We start from the raw sequence: 6,080 nt of genomic DNA, 5'->3' as shown, positions 1-6,080 counted from the left end.
AGGTTGTGTAAACTGGCATTTCAGACATGAAGGAAGAAAGGAAAAGGATTATACATTTCTTGTGCCCATAGAATTTAAGAAACCTTTAATCCATCTCATTTTGACATATTCAGGAGTCTGGTTTGATTATTTAAAACTCAACACTTTATTTAAGATAGAAAAGGTTGCTAGGACTACGTTGCATTTGCATATATGCTTTATAATTAAACTCCAGAAATGTAAAACAGCAATATAAGTATATTCTTGAATTTCTAAAGAGCTTCTGTTACTTAAAAAAAATATCAGAGGAACAAAAAGGATAACTGGAAGTAATTGATTTGTTCTACAGTGTAACACATTCAAGTTTACCAAGCTTCATATCCAGAAAAATACTTCCTGAAATTTTCTATGTAAAATATTTCCACTCTTTCTGAAAATTAGCATGCTATGGAATTGATGGATCCTGGCCTGCTAGCTTTCCATGAGCTAAATAGTTGCAATACACTAATATCCTCCACTCTTGGGGTCCCAGATCACTAAATTCCCAGTGAATAATGCCAAAGTTGGCAAGATGATTGGAAGTTTTTGGAATTCCAGTCCAATCTATCAAGTGCCAAATTCAGAAGAATAATTTTGAGATTTGGCTTTCCATCTTGCCAAGAATTTCCCTGAAAATCATAATCCTTGGTCTTTAGAGGGCACTCAAGAGCTGCAAGAATTGGTTGGCTTATCTCGCCAAACTCTTACAAAATTTCAGAAGTTCTGCAATAAGAGGTTCTTTACCACTTCAGACAAAATAGTTATTGAGTCTCTTCTGAAAACCTACAGTGATGGAGCACCCACAGCCTCCAGGGGTAAATCTTTCCACTGATTTTTCTCATTGTTATATTCATTAGTTCATTCATTCATTCAACATTTATTAAATTTCTGCACTGCCCACATTCTAAGTCACTTCTGGTGGTTCAAAACAATATAAGAAAATAAAACACATGACTAAAAAAATTTGGGAGATTTCTGTAAAATGTGGGAACACCACCAAAGAGAGTTTGCCAACCTAATTAATCTGTGTGGCTGGTGTTACTCACATCTAAAGGTAAAGATAAAGGTTCCCCTCGCACATGTGCTAGTTGTTCCCTATTCACATTTATGGACTGTTAAATCCATATGGCATGTTGCTAGAATGCAGGTACCATACAGATAAAGTAGAAGAACAGAGTTTCCAAGTTAGAAACTAATATGCAAGCAAGACTATAATTCAGGGAAATTGTGAACGTTCCAGTAATAATAGCAAATTGAAGATGAATATGCTTCGTGGCTAGTAAAGGATGAGCGAGGAAATGGATTTTCATAGTATCTCTAAATTGCTTCCCCTTCTCTATACTCAAATAACTAAAGCACTTGGTTTTTGTTTTCTTGTCTTTGATGCATGAGATTTCATTGAGGATCTGAATCAAGCAGGGCTTGTGATATTTGAGAAATTGGTTCTCCACAAAACACAATGGAACACAACAAGCATTGATATAACAGTATTCTTTCAAGCAGCAAATTGAAGGACTAACCACTTGCTCCTGAGATGAAGGGAACACACTCAGGAAGATCCCCTATTGATTGAATCTTTTTTTAACTGATGGTGACAATGTGATCATTGGAACTGTTAAGGTTCTGACCAGAAATCAGACAAGAAAGAAAAGTCAAGACAGCAGATGGAACGCATAGATGAGTTGAAGACTTACATCCTATCTTAACTTTTTCTTTTCAGAAGCCTCATTCAATCTCTTCCAATATCTAATTGGGTAGATTTTCCAGGTCAGAAGAAGCTTCTCCAAATTTTATGGGAGAACAAAGTAGCATAATTGGGCAAAATGTTCTTGGCTTGAAGGCCATTTCAGAACAAAGCATTCCCTGCCCTTCCTGTCATTGATCTAGAGTTTTGGACTAAATGGGAAATTTCATTTCTAAGGTTTCCAAAAGGAGCAATGAGCACTTGAAACAAAACTAGGTTTCCTGTTTGTTTAATTATAAAATCACAGAAGTTTTTCAAAGAGTGGAGGCAAGAACTACTTCTCTGTTCTACAAAACTATTGGTTGGAAGAAGTTTAATGCAATCATTTTTCTTTTTTTTAATTCTAAAACACATTGCTAATTTTTTTCAGGTTGGTCACTAAATGTTGATTACTCAACCTGGGATTCCTGTATAAACTAGAGACTGAAACTGAGCAAGTTTCTATTTCAAAATGTTAGAAACTCCTATTGCCATTTTCAGCTATCATGCTGCCACATTTTCTAAGTTTATATTCTGCACGATTCTACTTATTTCTCCTCCTTTTCCTAGCAAATGATTTTTCAGAGATTTGGAACATTTTAGCAAGGAAAACAAAAACAAAAGAAGGATAAAAATAATAAAAGTTTAGAGACAAGGATAGTAGAATCACTGATAAGAATCTAAGATATAAATCAAGAAAGATTGTTTTTCAAATTTAACTTTTTTTTCAGTTACTCACGAGGCCTTATAAGGATTAATAAACCTCTTTTACGGGGATCCAGTGCGGAAGACAGCATGGATAGTTAAAAAGGTATGTAAAAGCAAATAACATTACACAAAGTCCTTGATTTACAACCATAATAGAGTTTGCCCATTAGGCTGTAAGTCATGATAGTTGTCACCCACATGACCAACTCAATTTGACAATCTTTTTTGTACTATTAAGAGAACCCATTGTTTGCTCTGGGCAGTTTTTGCCAACAACCAGAAGTAAATGTTTTTTTGGTTTAAAAAAATCATGATCATGTGACCACAGGATGGTGCAAACTGCCATAAAGGTGAGCTGGTTGCTGAGCACCCAAAAGACAGTCACACAAGTGTGTGTGTGTGTGTGTGTGTGTGTGTGTTTGTGTGTGTGATCATCAGAAACACATCTGAAGTACCTTTTGGGGGAGAACTATATTATAATATTAATTTGGAAACGGGGTAAGCAAACAGGATGGAAAAAATTCATTCCTATCTAAACTGTTAAAAATCATACACATTTTTCCCTAAAAATTCTGCTTATCAAATTCTCTGCCAGATGTACTCACTTTTTGGTAGCAATTACCTGGAGCTTGTAGATGATTCTTTTTGTGATAGAAAATATTTCACACTCCCTCTGCTCCTCCTTCTGACTCCCCAGATTAACTGATGGTCCAGATGAAGAAGAACCTGGGAAGGAAGGGACAGAGACCTCCCCCAACTTCCTCCCCGGTCTCTGACTGACCTATAGCTATCTACTCAGGCCCGGCGTGGGTGTGCCTGGGGTGGGAAGTGACTGCTCCCACGCCACCCTTGAGACATGCAGTTCAGGTAAGACCAACTGACAGTCTCTGAGGTGGGGCATGGGAGGAGTCACTGATAGGGACATACCAAAGCTAGATGCCCATGGGAAGGATCATTGGGCCTGAGTCTCCTGAGTGTCCAGAACATCCTGAAGGACCCCCTCCCGAATGTTGCCTTGGCCGAGGCATACATATCTAGCCAGTAGTGTCTGATGAAGGGTGAAGGTGAGGACCAGACGGCAGCCCTGCAGATGTCCTCAATGGGAGCCTGGGTGGCACAGGCCGCCGAGGTGGCAGCGCTCCTAGTGGAATGAGCTGTGATGCCCTGCGGCACTGGTAGCCCTTGAGCCTCGTAGCCTTGGAGATGGCTAACCTGATCCATCTGCTGATGGTGGTTGAGGAGTCCTTAGCACCCTGAGCTGAGGAATGGAAAGAAACGAAGAAAGCTTCTGAACATCTGAAGGGGGCTGTGCGCTTGAGGTAGATGCGCAGAGCCCTTCTCACGTCCAGGCAGTGCCAGGACCTCTCTATCTCTGTTGCGGGGGAAGGACAGAAATCCGGGAGGATTACCTCCTGGCCCCTATGGAAGGGAGAATTGACCTTGGGCATGAAGGCTGGATCGAGTCTAAGCACAACCTTGTTGCTGTGAAAGGTGCAAAGGTCCGCCCTGGTAGAAAGAGTGTTAAGCTGGCACCACCTCATCTTTTTCCTTTTGTACACATTTTGAAGTCCACCACCTCTGATATGATGCTGATGGACAATCTGTGACTTCCATCTCAGTTGCTTCCCTTTGAGCCCAGAAAGAATTTCTGCTCCTTCTCTCTCCATGGAGTTTTGGCAGATAGCTTGCCAGCAGCCCTAAATGCAACGGGCAGAGGGCTTAGGTGAAACAAAGTTTGAAGAGATGGGCCACCATCCAGAAGGTCAAGTCAGGAGAGATATTCTGTATGCCATCTGTTACGCTTCAGGACTTATTTTGGCTGATGAAACATGCTTGCAAAAAGAGAATTGGCTAATATGCTGACTCTCTGTAAACCGCTTAGAGAGGCCTGAAAGGCCTATGAAGCGGTATATAAGTCTACTGCTATTGCTATATTGCTACTGCTATTAATGGGAAGTGGGAGACATTTGTATCGGGTCTGAAGCAGATGGAAATGTATCTCTGTGGCATAGCCTATTTCTCAAATCTTTGCATGGATTGTTGGCTTATGAGAAATTCCTAATGACACTTGATCCTCATGGTGATGGCAAATTGTTGAGTGGTAGTCTTCCTGGAACAAGTGTCCTCATCATATGTTCCCATGCTGGCTGGGAATTGTGGGAACTGAAGTCCAGCCAGCTGAATCCAAAGTTAGAGACTGCCAACTATGACCCCTTCATCAGCCAAATGAGGAATTAAGCATGTTGCCTTGATCAATCTCCGGCAAATTTAGTTGCCTAGCAATGAGGCTATAGGGAAAGATGTGAATGTGAAGGGCTCAGCAAAGAGGTTGACTCTGCTTGGGAGATGCTCTTTTGCCCTGTTATTTTTGAATTGGCTTCTCCTGCAAATGCCAGAAGGATCTTTCCCTTGCTTACTCAAAAAGGGGTGGCAATCAGCAGGTTTGGAAAAATGTGCTTTCTTTAGTTGCAGGTCTGCCTAATCAACCCACCTACACACAGATTTCGTGGTGCTATTTCCTAATAGCTATCTACAGCCATAATTAAGGGAAGACCTGGTTTCGCTATAAATCATGGAAATGTGTTCCATAACAGCCTGAGGTCTTTACCTAAAAATACTGGGAAAACCCACCTCCATGGATTAGATCAAACAAGAAAATATTTTTAAAATCATGCTAGTCTCTGCTTCCTGGAATCATTTTTGATGCACAATTCCATTGTGGTTTTCCACCTGAGGAGGGCAAAATTAGAACAATACAGGTAGGCCTCAAACAAAATTGAACCCAATATTTCTGTTGCCAAGTGAGATTGTTGTTAAATAGTCTAATATCCACTCTGACGCTCTTCTGGAAGACGCTGAAGACCTGGTTCTCTCAGCCAGCCTGGGGAACCCAGAGTGGGATAGAGCCCATTTAAATGGCTCCTGTGATCTGCTATTACTGGGGCAGGGGGTGGGAGGTGGGGGTGATTTTGTTATATTGTACTATATTAATTTATTTGATTCTTTTTGTTAGTTTTTGTTATTTTAAATGTGGTTTTATATTCTGTAAGCCGCCTTGAGTCACCATAGACAAATAGGTGGCAATATAAATTCAATCAATCAATCAAATATGAAGTTTGCCCCATTTTACAACCTTTCTTGCCACTTGTTGAGTGCATCACTGCAGTTGTTAAGTTACTAACACAATTATTAAGTAAATCTGATTTCCCCATTGACTTTGCTTGAAAGAAGATTGCAAAAGGTGATCACATGAACCCCACGCACTGCAACCATGAGTCAGTATGAGTCATTTGCCAAGCATCCAAATTTTGATCACGTGACCATGGAAATATTGCAATGGTTGTAATGTGAAAAACTTGTCACTTTTTAAAGTACTGTTGTAACTTTAGATGGTCACTAAATGAACTATTATATGTTGAGGACTACCTGTTATACCAAGTCTCGGAATAAGTTTGAGCAAGTGTGGTATCTATCTAAATGTGTAACAATAGCATGACTTGGCTTAAAACCCAACAAACAAAGAACCTGATTAAATCCTGATCTCAATGGCAAGAGAAATACCAAATGGCAAAGAATCTGGGGAGAAATTTTCTGAAAACCAAGTTTAGGTATACGGTAAAGATAAAGATAA

The sequence above is a fragment of the Thamnophis elegans genome, chromosome Z, assembly GCF_009769535.1.
Source record: "Thamnophis elegans isolate rThaEle1 chromosome Z, rThaEle1.pri, whole genome shotgun sequence".
Lineage (NCBI taxonomy): Eukaryota > Metazoa > Chordata > Lepidosauria > Squamata > Colubridae > Thamnophis > Thamnophis elegans.
Note: the sequence above shows the minus strand (reverse complement) of the source record.